General features: G+C 44.2%; 1 protein-coding gene across 1 annotated transcript in view; it reads right to left on the reverse strand.

Moving 5' to 3' along the window:
• EPHX2 (epoxide hydrolase 2) overlaps positions 1-16,592 on the reverse strand; it is a 1,142,911-nt gene that overhangs the window by 87,747 nt on the left and 1,038,572 nt on the right. The window lies entirely within an intron of this gene.

Raw genomic sequence — 16,592 nt, forward strand, 5'->3', positions numbered from 1 at the left:
GGAAACAACAAACAAATCAATAAAAGAATTAAATCGCATGCAAGAACACCAGAAACACAACATGAAAAATATTCCAATGCAACCCAAAATAGATTGTTCCTTTGTTCAAACGTATGTGCTTTGATTTAAGCACGGAACATCAGGGAACTATTGTCCAATTTTAAAATGAGTCATTCTTAAAATATGGTTCTATCCTTTCTATCAATTCAGCTTTAGGATCAGGTAAAAACCCATTTATGATCCAAAAATTCGCTCGAGCATCAGTCAATTTAAAGTTAGGCCTGATGGCCTTTACTTTAACAGCATGGCCTTCTTCAGGGCTAACAAAATTGCGATGGTATTTACGCTTTGTTACAAAATCAAATTGATGTAACAGGAAGATAATTATCAGCATAGTTCGACATATCAGTTAACAAGAGGCCAATTCCATTTGGAAAATGGCAGAGCAAGGTCATTGCAAATGGTCAAAGTATGACCAAACTTTGTGAAGGCCTCGTAATGGTTGCATCTGACGCTCAGCATGTTGAAGCATCCTCAAAGCTTAGTCAGTTTCTTCTCAGCAGCAGCAGATGCCAGAGTTAATGCCTCTGTACAAAAAGCGTGCTAAGGTTCTAGCAAAGAGAACCACTCAGGGCTGAAGCTCTGTTCCGCCCTTCCCTTACCGGCTGGGGTATACTGAGGAATCTCCAGGCACAAGGTATGTACTCTGAATACCCAAGTATCCTAGTCTCTGGTCCTTAGTGCATGCATGCTACAATGTTCTTCCAGGTATTTCCCCCATGTCAGTAGGAGGTTAAGAGAAGGGCCACGCTCCCTATTCTCACCACATGTCTTCACCATTGTTGTATATGACTTGGACATGTTCTAGGCACCAACAGGTATTTAACACAACGTGTTCAGGTAATGGTGAATCGGATCAGTGGGGTGGTGGTTTGACATTCTCCTGCTGGAATGCAGTGAGGTTGACTTCCTAGAGAAGTATCCACCCTCTTTTCAGTTATTTAAAGAAGCTTCCGCTCCCAGTGAAGTTGCTGGAGGCAGAGCTAAGAATATACAGATAATCTAACATTGTGGACCAGATCTTTCCTGAGCCTGAGCGTTCATGCTGCTTTAGCTCCGCTCATGTCCTGCCTCCATGAGGACGAAGAGCCTCTTCCTTCGCCTAGGTCACCACCTGCTATGTATGCTAGAAGGGCTTGTTGTGGGCTCAGCCGAACCTTTAGAAATTATCATCTTCACATGCTGAGGTGTGAAAGTCTCCTTTGAGGATAACAAAGTGCTTCTGTGCAGGAACTGAAGCCATGTGCTGTATGGTTTGTAGAGAGAACAGTTTCCCAGCCAATTCTTCCTTCACCTAACAAACCAATGAGTGCAAATCAAGTTTAGCGACTTCAATTCAGTGAAGGCTGAATTGGTTTCTCTCCACACCACAAAAATCCCCTTTGGCAGAACTATACACTTTAGATGTGCATAGCATCCAATTTGTAGGGTGATGGGACACTGGCTCCAGGTACAAGAGAACGATGCAATTATCAAATCGTTTAAATATGGGGCCTTCAGCCCAATTGCTGCAAGACACCTTGGCAGAATGTCTTGATTAATAGAACACTTTCTCGCACTCTGTTGTTTAGTAGTGATTTGGTCATAGGTTCCAAAGAAGAGCTGTATGAATGTAATCCATCTCTGTATTGCCAAATAGGTTCTCAAGTGGGAATAACTTGAGATACTGATGCACAGTTTCTTCATTTGCATATTTGGAGTGACATGTGACTTTGATATATAAAATGTGGACAATTCACATTTCAGCTGCTCGTTTGTCTATAGAATGTGCACAGCAGACTTATGTTAAGCACTCACTGAGCCTGATGCCAACTCATGTATAGCCACTGCCACCAGTTGTTGACCGCAGAGCATTTGATGAGAATGTGTCTGTTTGGCAGAGCACTCTTCGTGCAGAGGAACCACCTTTACAAAGAAAGAAAACTAAGAATGAAGGGGATCCAGCATGTCCCCCCCTTTCACAACTGCTGGAGTGCCATGGACGAGCATGCTTGTTTTTTTTTGTATAGACTTGCATAATAGCCTGGCAGTTAAGTGGTTAAGCTTGTGGAACAGAGCAACATATTTTGTGAAATACGACAAAGGATCGTTATTAAATGGTCCAGATAATTTGCCCCAATTGAGCATAAACAAGCAGAAAAATAATGGCATCACTATGCCCTCCTGTTGCATCCTGTGCTCACATGGCATAAATGTGCCAGAAATCCTACAGACAGATTGCATTTAGCGCTATGCGTTGATCTTAAGGTACCGCAGCGATTAAATGCACAGCATATGATCCTCTGCACTGGAGGTGAACACCTTGCCATCAAACAACCTCATCACAAACGTCCCCTTTCTGAAACTACCACATACTCTTTCTGCCAAGAAGCATGTTGAGTTTATCTGGGTCATAGCACAGCACTGTTTGCTCTCCTTATTTTCTACATTCAGCTGCTCAGAGTGTCTCAGGAGATGCTGGGCAGGTGCCCCACAGCAGCCAACCGCACTGCACTGAAAATACAACTGAGATGCCCAGGACATTCTGGGGTGTTATGATTTAATTAAAAAAAGGGATGTCAGCGGGTGGCATGAAACAATTATAGGTGTCATAGAAATAAGTCTGCCAGGGTAGCACCGGCGCCACACTCCCTCCTGTGACACTTTGGTTCCTCAGCTGGGAAATAGAACGTGTAAGATTGATGGATCCCTGAGCTTTGAAGTTTAATGAAAGTGCAGACGTGACAGCACTTCAATTCACCGCACTCTGACAGATGAAGGAAATGAGTGAGCGGGAGGGAGAGCGCTGCTTCCCACGGGATTCAGGAATCCCAACAGATCTCTGTGCAGAGAGGGCATGGGCGTGTCTGAAGGCAATATGCATGATTATCCTTTCTCCTTCTAGGACCATGGTGGCCAATGGCCATTGCAATGTTGCTAAACGGTGGCGCAAATACACGGGTATCACCGCTATAGAATTCCTATTGGAGGACTGTAATCCCTTGCGTGCACGTCTCATGCTTTGGCTTAGCTTTACGCTGTGTCTATACCCGACCTTTTAGACTTTAATCGCCAGTTTTCTCTCCCATTACCCCTCCTGGAAGGGTCTTCCATGCATTTCTGCATGAGCTGCAGATTCTTGCTTCTTTTTCAATGGTATATAGCAGCCACACAAAAAAATAAGGTTGACATAAATTTCATGTTCTATGTGACATTACTTGAAGGCCGAACACTCAAAAGCCCGATTTATTTTGGTCGTTTGGTGTCGCTTTCAAAATGCCCTACTATCACGTTCGGCCTCGATCCCTCGCTGTGCCCTCGGTTTTTAAGGTATTTGGGGGATTTCACCTCCAAACCCATTTTCCACACACCCTCCTGTCCCGCACCACACTTTCCCGTCACACACTCATACAATTCATTACATTTTAATTGGCGCCCCCGCCCCCTCCCATTAACACTACATACATTCACACACCTCTCCCTCACATACATGTACACGCACTTGCACACACCCAAACACTTCCCTTACTTCCACGAAGTCCCTCACCCGACCGCACCTGTCGGCCTCTTCGCGCACTCGAGTGCGTCTCAGGGAGCAGCTGTCACCCCCAAAATGACCATGCACCAAGAGGACAGCGTCGACAGAGCAAGGTAAGTGCGGTAGAGATGTTGGAGGAAGGTGAGAGGGGTTTTAGGATCGATTTAGGAAGACCGAATTATAGATTTTTTCAGTTTTTCTAAATCAATCTTTTTTTGGTTCAGTCTGAAGAAAACTATTTTTTCACTTAAGACCAAATTACATATTGAGCTCTGGATAAAGGGATAAAGCAAATACATTCTGTAAAGACCCCTCCACCCACACACATAAAGGAAACGGAATTAAAAAATAAAACCTGATTAGGTCGATCTTAATATTTATTAGGATAGAGTCCCAAGAGGAAGGAGGGGCTGTGGTTGGTACGAGGAGGGCGAAAGACGAGCTCTTATCATTCAGAGCCTCGTAACATTCTAGATAATTAAGTGTAAGGGAGGAAAGCAGGTGAAGTTCAAGTACCTCCAAGCAGTGTTACATGCAGTGTCGCAATGTCTCATGTTCAGGGCTGAGTGATGAGGCTGGGATGATCAGGAGGGCTTGGTACAACCAGCTCGTCCATGATTTAGGGACCGACGGAGGTACATTGAAGGTCTCCAAGGTCCCCCAGCCCATCGCCAGCCAAAGGAGAACTGTCATATTTGACGAGGTCATGAACTTGACCTCATCAAAAGGGAACAGAGAACCCTCCCAACCTGGCGCAGCAGGCCTACCAGGATTTCTATGATAGGCAGTCCTGCCCCAAAGGCGGGGTTAGGGAGTTGGGTGGTCACCAGTCTCTACGGTCCTAAATGTGCCATGCTTGCAACCCCTGGTACCATTTTCTGTCACGCAATGCCATACCACTTAGATGCTGGCCAGTGTTCTTTTTGTTTTGTTACAGAATCTCAAGTGCCAGCATGCCTAGCAACCACTGGAAACAGTAGCAGAACGCAGAGGGAAACAGGAAGTCCAAGCTCAAATTTCGAAACACTCTCAATCAATGGCCACACACTTTACCGTCTCAGCAACACGTAACAAGGCAAATGGAGCAGCAACCCGGCACAAACACCAGACCACACAAGGGCCAAAGAAAAATTTGACTACGGCGCGGAAAAGGGAGCAATGCCAACATAGGCTTATGAAATGTTATGGATCCATTGGTTACAGAAATCGCCCAGCTGGGCCACATGGGAAATAAATCTTGACCACAACCTTCAATATTTAACATATTGGCTTTGGTGAGCACTATGGTGTGAACCAAGCTAACATCAGAAGACCTATCACCCAGACTATTTTCCATCGTGGTTATGAGAATGTCCAGCAATGCCTTGAGGAGGCCAGAGGCCTTCTCAAATGTGGAATTGGCAAATCCCATCCAGTGGTTCGCTTTTGCTCAAGGCCAGTTAGGAGTTGAGACACCAAAACTAAGCAAAACAGGTTAGTAATTGTATTATGAATTTTGCTAATGTTTATGCTATTGCCTGTGAATACTGTGTGGTCCTTGTGGTGGCTCCAGATATCCAAGTAGTCTGTAACCATTACAGAGTAGCATGGGCAGTTGAAAAGGAGCCACATAGGATTTGATAAACCCCCAGTGTCTTTTGGGGAAGAGCTAGGGAGGGTAATCCTGAGATGAACTATGTAACACACAGCTTTCATTGAATTGTTAAAAGAGTACATGCTTGTTGGAATGTAAAGAAGTGAGGCCCTAGTGTCATGTTCTTTGTGATAACGCTGAATGTTCAAAGTATTCAAAATTATTGTGTCAAACATCAAAAAAGACAAGGAAGATACCCATGCGCCGCAGAACAATCAGACCCAGATTGACCCTTAGTGCCAAGTGCAATGCCGAAGCAATGGATGGTGGGGGATAGGAACTGTAAGGGAAGAGTAAAAGAACAGCGAATTGAAGGCAGTTTGAAAGAAGTTTGGGAGAGGCCAAGTTGAATGGATGTGGACCGAGAGACCAGTGGGAGGATGGTCAGTGGAGGAGAGTGTGGGGGGATTGGGGTAGAGCATGGGAATGGGATTGCTACAGGTGAGGTGTTGGTAGTGCGAAAGAGTGGTACTAGAACGTATGAGTGAAGCTATGATTAAGTGAGCACCTGAAAAAGTCAGTGTAGTGTAGTAGTGTAATGAGAGCTGAGTGAGAAAGTGAGACAGGGGCAGCAACAGAGAAGGAGAGGAGATAGGAGTGGAGAAGATCAGAGGAAGACATAGGGACAGAGTAGGAGACGGCAAGAGAGAGAAACTGAGACCATTAAAGTGACAGATAGAGAGTGCGTATGAGAAGGGAAAATAGAGAATGTGAGACCACAGGGGAGAAAAAGAGTGAGCCATTGTAGGAAGAGATAGAGAAAGGAGAAGGAAAGAGAGAGTGTGATCATCAGAGGGAGAGAAGAGGCGAGCGGGATAAGAGAGAGAGAGAGAGATAGAGAGAGAGAGAGAGAGAGAGAGAGAGAGAGAGAGAGAGAGAGAAAGAGAGCGTGAGCGAGAGAGAGAAGAGACAAGGTCAGTAAGACCAGGATAGGAAGATGAAAGAGGAGTGAGTAACAGACAAGATCGGGGACAGGATAGAAAGTGAGCAAATGGGAGAGAGAGGAAACAGAGTTGGGTCTCTGTTATCAGCACAATCCAAAGGCTTGACATTACTATCAAACCTGGGAAAGGAACCTTGAAGTTAGGGAACCCTTAGAAGTCACAGAGGGAGTTAGCTAGATAAGGTCATGGCTTTTACACCCTCAATGCAGCTTGACTGAATAGACAGTAGATGTTACCTGTCTCTAGTCTGAAGTCAATTTGGTGTTGTAGGGTAGTCTGGGATAGGTATGGAGGGAGCCCAGGGGAGGTTGAGAGAGAGAGAGAGCCATTAGAGTGCCCACCAGTGGACCAAACCATTTATATGCCAAGCCATTGTGAGATGTACTTAATATAGTTTGGGTTTGTGAGGTCATCATTGACACATCACTAAACCCTAAAGGACCCATAAACAGGAAAAGACATGACCCTGTGGGCAAAGACATATTTACAACAAGACCGACTAGGCCCAGGCGTAGGGTGGCAGATTGCAAGAGGAGCGGAATTTTATTGCAGTTTATGTTTAATTTACTGGTTGTCTTTTTTCAATATAAAGGCAATTTTGTTTCTCCGAGTCTGGCTGATCCACAACAATGCAAGTAATTTTGGACTGTTAGCAGTCATTCCACTCTGACTGCTAAAGTCTTTGATGGCCAAACGTGTATATATACTTTATATTTACAAAAGCTTTAGGTATTTAGTGATTCAGCCATAACACTCTTATAGACATATATGACAGATATTAAGCTCTTTGGCCATTCTCATCGCCCAAACCTAATTGGTTTTATTGGTGCCACTTTCCATTATCGTTGGAGTTCTTTCTAATCAATACACACATATGCTGCGTTGAGCAATCACTTTTGTATTCAAATGCACGACATGCATTTTTTTAAAACCTTAGCAAAAATTACGGTTTTCCCTTCAGAAAAGGAAAGGTTAAAAATGATGCATCATTTTACAATGTTAAACACATGCCTATGCTTAAGTCAAACACATAGTTCCCAGAGGTGGCACGAACATGATGTTCAGAAGCAAGCACTAATTTCCCTCCCCAGCCCCACATAGCAGAGGTATGTGGCCGCCCAAAAAATGCACGCATGAAATTGATCATAGAGAAGTTAAAAAGCTGAAGAATAAATCTGAATGCGCAAGTTCATCAAGAAACCTATGAAAAGGTGCCCAATGCCATAGAAGGGTGAGAACAAAAACTGTGTGCCAAAGGTACACACTATTTCACAGCTGTAAAGGTATCCCATAAAGATATCCATTCAGCCATCTTCACAGAAGCTGCTCAGTGCTAAGCAGGCAAATGGCATCCCTGCCGGGTTTATCATGTGTCTGTAATGACATTCTGCTGCACACTCAGTATTTACCAGGAGAACCAACTGCAAAGTATGTCACACAATACGTAACTGTGATATTTATAAGTAATCTTTACATTAATTATATTTTAAATACAAGGTAGGACTTTTATTGTGAAACAGAACTTCAAAAGACAGCAGGACATCCATATTTATACCTGCAAATCTCAAAATGTTCCTATGTATTGTACAGTTCAACCAACTCTTTGGAGTTAACCAACATTTTAAATGATCTACAAAGCTGGCAAGACCCATAGCCTACACCACACCCACAAAGGAAATATTGTGCTGGAACGCCTTATCCATTGCTCAGTTCTACTCTTGGAGTGTTGGGTATTTTGAACAATTCCACAAACAGCAATGATGTAAACAATGTGCACCACGTCATTTGTTATAATATGTGCGTGCATTGTGCAGCTACGAGGAATGCTGTTGCTTCCCACACATGAATAAGATTCCAAGAACCTTCTCCAACTGTCTATACTCTAATGAGGTGTCTATGCCCAGGCAGAGATTACAAACTTCACTTGTGATTTTGCCATATTTTAATGGCGCTACAACCCAAGGGATTGGAGGTACATCGGCTGCAGCAGGTAACTTGCCCTTTTTCCCATTTCCCCCCTGCTAACACCAGAGCTGTAACCATGCAAAGGGGGATGAGTTCATTTTATTCAATATTTTTTATAAGATGCGCCTGTACCACTTGCATATATTTCATATGTAAATGTTGCCATTTGACAAGACCGTATGAAGAAAGTTAGTTATGTTGCATTAATATTACAGACCAGTCTAGGTGCTTCTCATAGAGTGATAACAGGCAATTTGTGAGAGAAACCAGATATTAGCAATGAAACCAAAATTTTCGTTCCAACCTTCCCTCACTTTTGTCCAGTTGGCAGACAGCGTACGTTCTTATTTCTTCCTCTGAAAGATTGCTTTTGGACGTATCCGAAAGTAGACAATTACCTGTAGTGCAGTCAACTATACAGCACACTGTCTACTCCAAATCGTGCGCAGCAGAGATCTGAAAACACTGTTTCAACTCAAAAACAAAAAGGTGATGGCTGGAAGGTTTAGACTGAATCATAACCTCTGGCATTGCTCTGGGCAACTCTCCAGATCATCGTTCTTCGCCTGCCAAGCCATTACAGAAGGGGAAAGACCATATGCAAATAGGCTTGGTCCCACCCAAAAAGGGGCAGTCCAGCCTGAACTGCTAGGTCACATCCCTTCTGCATGAGACCTCAAGCATCCCAACACATGTTTAGGCCTTGTTGGGCCTCATCAGTGAGGAGTAGCTTGGGTCTCTAGGCCCAGCAGGCATGGGACCCACACTCTTTCAACTAACATAAAATAGAAGATGACGGGGCTTGAATTAATAGAGAGGAAGCAATAACTTTCTAATCTCTGTAACCTTAAAAATGTTCTTAGAATGTTATGGAGCCAAAATGAGAGTGAAGGGACGCAGGTTGGACAGCGCAGAGTTTGCTGAAGGGCCCGAATCTGGTGAACGTGCAGAGTCTGGCAGAGGTGGAGTAAAGTTTAGGGGGGGGGCATACAATTATTTGGGCCTAGGGCAGCAGATAGCCTAAATATGCCACTGCCTGTGAGCGATGGAGAACCTTGCAGAAGGCATATCTAAGACCAGGATGAGGGACCCTAGCTACTAGTAGAATAGAACTATGTAGTGGGGTTGAAAGGGATGCACATCTTTTGTCTGAACGGGTGGTGGCGAAATATCCCCAGTGACCCTCTCCCCAACTGCATATCTCCTGAGCCCTGTAATCCCTAGTGTGAAAGGAGATTGTCTACCAAGAGTAACCCCAAAACACATGCATGCCAACCGACTTCCTAAGAACAATGGTGTTCATCAGAGGAAAGTGTGGCTTCCAGTGAACAACTCTGCTTTGAAAGACCTGGTGCAAGGACCTGTCCACCAAACAGCTACCAGCATCAAAGACGTGTAGTCAAGTGTGACCTGCACAGGAGCAAGAGAAAGTAGGATCCCACTGTAATCGGTGCAAAGCCAATCAACCATTTCCCTGCATGGGACCACAGGCTTGGAAAGGGAGTGCTATTAGAAGGGATGGTTTGCAATAGGCTGTCAGTCGCTGTGTAGAAAACTGGCTGTCACAGAAGGAACAAGGTTTTCAGAATTGTGATGACAGATGTCCCTTATGAGGGTTTGGTCAATGGCTCTGAGCATGGACGTGCAGACCAACCATGCCTGCACCTACATTACTGGTCTATGTTTATGGGTGGGTCCACGCTATTAAAATGGTGCTCAATGTTCTACCCTGAGTGAGGGTGTTTGGGAAAGGAAGATTGTGCGGATTTGGTGCAGCGAGTTGGGAAAAGGGTATACAGTCCGGTAAATAGGTGAGAGAGAAAGCGAGCAGGAGGGGGGAATTTGGAGAAGCAGGAACAGAAAGAGAAGATGAAGGGAAAAAAGTGTGAAGACAGTAGAAAGAGAAAGGTTGAGAAAGACAGAGCAAGGAGGTGGAAATAAATATGAGACTAAGAGTGGAGGAGGGTGCAAATGAGAGACTTCAGAAGAGGAGGGCGAGAAGCAAGGACCATTTGAAGAGAAGATTGCACTAGAAGTAGTAGAGGAGAAGAAAGAGGGGGAAAGCTGAGACAAAAGAGTAGAAGAAGGAGGAAGGAACATATGAAGTAAAGGGGATTAGAAGAGAAGCATTGGAATAGAAGGAAGGAAGGCAAGAAAGGAGAGATACAAACAGTGAAGAAGCATGAGAGAGATAGAATCAATAGAGGAGTAGCTTGCACGTAAGAGTTTTGAGGTGGCAGGAGAAAAGAGCTGTAATAAAACAGAAGGAGTAGTGAGGTCAGGAAAGGAGTAATGTCTGGGTGAGAGGAAGCGGGAGAAGGGAGAGAAGTGGAAAGATGAAAGATGCTTGAAACAAAGGCATTGGGGCAGAAACACCTGCCAAGAAGGAAAGAAGCTGCAGGAGAGAGAGAAGAGGAGGGAGGAAGATAAGGATTGACTCCAGGAGCGAAAGAGGGCCCAATTGTTGTGGAGCATCAAGGAAGCACTAGGAAAGAGATCACCAGTTGAGTGTAGGTGATAGAGGCAGGAAGGTCCGGAGACCAAGGCAGTGTCCTGACCAAGAGGCACCCCCATAGCATGATACATGCCAGTTTACAGTGCTTATGTAGACTGTGGCAGAGTTTGCCAAAGGCACTCTGGTACCTGTGTCCCATCATTGCTAGGACTAGGCAGGTCTGGCACAGCTTCATTCAGTTCCTGGATACCTGAATAAGTACTTTGGGCCACTCCAGTCCTGAAGGGTGTACCTGCCCACTTGCTCTACCACCATCCTGACCAGGCGGCAACAGAGCAACCACACAGCCAATACAAGAAGGGTGTGCTGTGGACTCTTGAAACCCCACACAGACTGAGTGACTTTCATTTGACCACTGGGAGTCTTATTTCTTTGAGTATCGCCCAAGCTTGCATTCAGTCCACCCTGCTGTAAAATAAATCCTTCTGAGCCCTACTTTCAGAGTCTAAAATTGTCTGATGATTCCCCCAGTGTTGACAGTGGCAGAAGGAAGCCAGTGGAAGATGCAAAAGAAGGCACTGACGGGCAGTCTGTAGTACATCGCCTCGAGCATCTAAGATCATCTATACTCACTTAAGACCACAATGATTGCAAGAGGTCATTCAGGAACACATTTTCTTATTAATGCCACTTAAATATATTCACTTTTTCAGATGCATTTATACATCCTTTGATTTCAATGGACCCCTGTCTAATCCGTCCCTCCACTACTGCATGGTTTATTGGCTTGAACCCTTTAATTGATCTTTATGATAACATTTTTCAAATGTTACATCATCTTGGAAGCTCTTCTCGACACTTAGTCTAATGTACAGTTTCTCTTTTACATAATTTGGAGCATGGTTGCACTGCTAATACAAAGGAGAGGGCACCAATAGAACATGAATGCAAATTAGGGAGGGTAAATTAATTAGGAGGCCTAACAGAAAAAAAGTGTGAATTAGAGAAGCGATGGACACGGTTCTAATAGAGGGTTGATATCAATCCAAAAACCCCATTTATTTGGCGCAGAGGATTGCCCCCTTCCCGGATGAAGTCGTGCTCCAGGAGGTGGGAAGAGTGTCTCCCAACCTTTGGTCAGATCTTGAATTTGGCAGTTCGATCATGGAGCTCATTTTGAAGATGTTGGAGGCATCTGAGTGAACGGGAGAGGAGAAGCCAGTCGCCAAGACCAGTGAAGTCACAGACGAATGGAATGGGAGTTGACATTGGGAAGTGGAGGGTAATGCTGCAAGTGTGTATTGTAATAAGGCGTCCACTTCTCACGCATGGTCACAGGCCTCAGCCTGCTTGCTTGGGGGCTGAAGCATTTGACAAGGTATTGCCTTCACTTTACAAACCTACAGGACTGGATTTTACCAATAGGTCCTGTAGACTCTGTAGATCTGATGAGGTGGAATGCCTGTATCCTTTGATTTTAAAATGTAATGCTTTTCAGTCTAGGAGAATATTTGCTTTAAGTCGATTTGTATTCTCTACTGCAGCTGTGTGTTCTGACAGTTTGTGGCGCAGATTGATGAGCAGCGAGCAGATACCATGTTCTATTGTAATTGTAGCTTTCTTAACCGAGATTATTGGACTCCTCGGTGACATTGCTGCTCTTGCAAGGGATTTAATTAGTTGAAGGCTGCCCTGCTTTTCTGTGTGCTTCATTTTTTTTGTTTACATGTCTACGAATTTAGTTTTCTCTTTACAAATTGTAAACAGTTTACTGTTAATGACTGTTTTGAATGATTATTGTGTTTTCTTTTTAAGTTGTTAAAGTTGTGAAAGGTTTTGATATAAAATCATAACACATTAAAATGAAAGATGTATAGATAGACAGTTCCCTTCTTTGGGGATGTTCTCTGTGCTGTATTTCGTCCAGACTTCCTAGTAATTTAAGGATATCTCACCAAATAGAGTGGGTAAATGGACACATAATTAACTATACGGAGCCTCGTTATGAGTTTGCCAGTATCCTGGCGGTAGCACCGCCAGGATACTGGCAAACTGTAATACTGTTATCGGCACTTGGTCCGGCAGTATTACCGCCAGATCACAAGTGCCGGCGGCAACGGACTCCATGTTGGGATTTACCGGTATTACCGGCACTGTTACTACCAGTGCCGGTAATACTGTTGATTTTTTTAGGTAAGCACTTTGCCAGTGCAGTAACGTGCCAGAAATGGAATTACTGGCACATTATTACTGCACCATCAAAGTTGTAATGAGCCATGTTGTCCTCAGAAAAAGCTGTCAGAACCAAAACGAACAACACTGTGTTGGTTATCACTGGAAGGCCTGACTAGGTGGATCCTATTCTCTTGTATTGAACATATGGACAATATGTGGATCCCCAAAGGTGGTAGGATTGTCAAACTAAAATGACAGGAACCGTTAAGACAAAGGGGGTCATTACGACCCGGGCGCAAAGGGATACTGGGCACCGGTAATGACACTGGTGCCGGTAATCCCTTTGCGCCCTAATCCGAGGTCCCTTTGCGGGTCCTTCCTTAACGCCTGGTTTTAGCAGGCGTTAAGGAGCGGACCCGCAAAGGGATACCGGGGTCAATAACGCTACCGTAATTTACGGTACTGTTATTGCCGCCTTCCCCCTTCCCATTGAGCCCTATGAGGGCTCGAATGGGAATGGGGAATGGCATTTCAAATGGGGAGTTACCAGTCCTGCAAAGGGCGGAATGGACCGGTAAGTCCCCATACCACCACGTCAGTGGCAGTACCGGTATTGGTGCTAGTCATGGCGCTAGCAGCGCCATGACTAGCACCAACCTCGGAATGAGTGCCAAAGTATTTAATTTCACTGTTTAGGTCAAATTATCATGCCTGAAATACGTCTAAAAGCATGTAACATGGGAAGGCACTAAGCGACTCAGCAGACAAAGTGAGAGCAGCCATCACCAGTTGAGAAGGATAACCCGGAACCATAACTGGACGATATTAAAGGAACCTGTCTTTCAAGTTCAATGCTAGCTGTAAATATGGACAGTATAGAATTTTCTAAAACAAAGGAAAGCCGTAGGTTTCTTAGGCCTTTCAAATGGCTCAGCGAATTATGTGCTTGCTTCTGAGATCTGTATACAACCCGCAGTCACAGTTTCAAATCCCAGCCGGGCCAATTCTGCCTTTAATAATATAAGAAATGTACATTCTGAATTACTTTCAATGCTTGTTCCCCCAATAGATTCTTTTTCTCCAGAAATTGTAATATAGCAATATGATGGTCAAGACATACACTAAGTTCCCTATAAAGTAAAATATTCGCTTACAAGTGATTTCAACAAATCAAAAAATAGTGAATGAAATAATACCAAAAATAAATATCTTTTTTAATGGGCGGGAGGCGGGTGGTCTCACGTCCTCCCAAGCTCCCTGTTTACCCATGCTTTTAACCCCACCCCAAACCACCCTCCACACTTTATAACCCCTTACCCCCACCCCATATATATTTATTTTTGTAGTTTTTCTGTATTATTTCATTCGTTTTTTTGTTGTTGATATAATCACTGCATAGCAAATATTCCGGGTCCCCAAAACCCAATCTGTTGAAGCAAGATTGTACCCCTAATGCTGTGAGATTATACTTTGCTGGTAGATGTGATTAGGCTATTTGCAGAGAAAATGCACACTTGTGATAGCCAGGGTAACACGCTCATCTCTCATGCACAGCACCCTCTCTACAGACTGTACTTGATCATAGCATGTCATCTTACAATGCACCCTTCTTCTCTATGGGTAACAAGCTCATCTCTCATACACAGCCTCCTCTCTACAGACTGTACTTGATCACACCATGTACTCTTACAATGCACCCTTCCTCTCTATGGGTAACAAGCTCATCTCTCATACACAGCCTCCTCTCTACAGACTGTACTTGATCACACCATGTACTCTTACAATGCACCCTTCCTCTCTATGGGTAACAAGCTCATCTCTCATGCACAGCCTCTTCTCTACAGACTTTACTTGATCATAGCATGCCATTTTACAATGCACCCTTCCTCTCTATGGGTAACAAGCTCATCTCTCATGCACAGCCTCCTCTCTACAGACTTTACTTAATCATAGCATGTCATCTTAAACCTTCCTCTCTATGGGTAACAAGCTCAACTCTCATACACAACCTCCTCTCTACAGACTTTACTTAATCATAGCATGTCATCTTAAAATGCAACCTTCCTCTCTATGGGTAACAAGCTCATCTCTCATGCACAGCCTCCTCTCTACATACTTTACTTGATCATAGCATGCCATCTTACAATGCACCCTTCCTCTCTATGGGTAACAAGCTCATCTCTCATGCACTGCCTCCTCTCTACAGACTTTACTTAATCATAGCATGTCATCTTAAAATGCACCCTTCCTCTCGATGGGTAACACGCTCATCTCTCATGCACAGCCTCCTCTCTACAGACTTTACTTGACAATAGCATGTCATCTTACAATGCACCCTTTCTCTCTATGGCTAACAAGATCATCTCTCATGCACAGCCTCCTCTATACAGACGTTACTTGACCATAGCATGTCATCTTACAATGCACCCTTCCTCTCTATGGGTAACACGCTCATCTCTCATACACAGCCTCCTCTCTACAGACTTTACTTGACAATAGCATGTCATCTTACAATGCACCCTTTCTCTCTATGGGTAACAAGCTCATCTCTCATGCAGAGCCACCTCTTTACAGACTGTACTTGATCATAGCATGTGATCGTACAATGCACCCTTCCTCTCTATGGGTAACAAGCTCATCTCTCATACACAGCCTCCTCTCTACAGACTTTACTTGACAATAGCATGTCATTTTACAATGCATCCTTTTTCTCTATGGGTAACAAGCTCATCTCTCATGCAGAGCCACCTCTTTACAGACTGTACTTGATCATAGCATGTCATCTTACAATGCACCCTTTCTCTCTATGGGTAACAAGATCATCTCTCATGCACAGCCGCCTCTCTACAGACTTTACTTGACCACACCATGTACTCTTACAATGCACCCTTCCTCTCTATGGGTAACACGCTCATCTCTCATACACAGCCTCCTCTCTACAGACTTTACTTGACAATAGCATGTCATCTTACAATGCACCCTTTCTCTCTATGGGTAACAAGCTCATCTCTCATGCAGAGCCACCTCTTTACAGACTGTACTTGATCATAGCATGTGATCGTACAATGCACCCTTCCTCTCTATGGGTAACAAGCTCATCTCTCAGACACAGCCTCCTCTCTACAGACTTAACTTGACAATAGCATGTCATCTTACAATGCATCCTTTTTCTCTATGGGTAACAAGCTCATCTTTCATGCAGAGCCACCTCTTTACAGACTGTACTTGATCATAGCATGTGATCGTACAATGCACCCTTCCTCTCTATGGGTAACAAGCTCATCTCTCATGCAGAGCCACCTCTTTACAGACTGTACTTGATCATAGCATGTGATCGTACAATGCACCCTTCCTCTCTATGGGTAACAAGCTCATCTCTCAGACACAGCCTCCTCTCTACAGACTTAACTTGACAATAGCATGTCATCTTACAATGCATCCTTTTTCTCTATGGGTAACAAGCTCATCTCTCATGCAGAGCCTCCTCTTTACAGACTGCACTTGATCACAGCATGTAATCGTACAATGCACCCTTCCTCTCTATAGGTAACAAGCTTATCTTTCATACACAGCCTCCTCTCTACAGACTGTACTTGATCATAGCATGTAATTTTACAACACACCTTCCTCTCTATATGGTCTCTGTATCCATTCAAACATAACATAAATAAATAGCAGATAGCACAAGTGAACAGTGCTTTTTTAGGATAAGCCCAGAGGTGTTGCTAGGGGTGGACTAAGGGGGCTATAGCCCCATGTCTTTTGATTGTAGCCACGGATAGAATCACAGGAGCTACAACCAAAAGGCTAGCTGGCCCCCAGTGCCAACAGTTCCGACATTAG

This window comes from Ambystoma mexicanum, chromosome 4p (genome assembly GCF_040938575.1).
Source record: "Ambystoma mexicanum isolate Mex_15411 chromosome 4p, UKY_AmexF1_1, whole genome shotgun sequence".
Taxonomy (NCBI): domain Eukaryota; kingdom Metazoa; phylum Chordata; class Amphibia; order Caudata; family Ambystomatidae; genus Ambystoma; species Ambystoma mexicanum.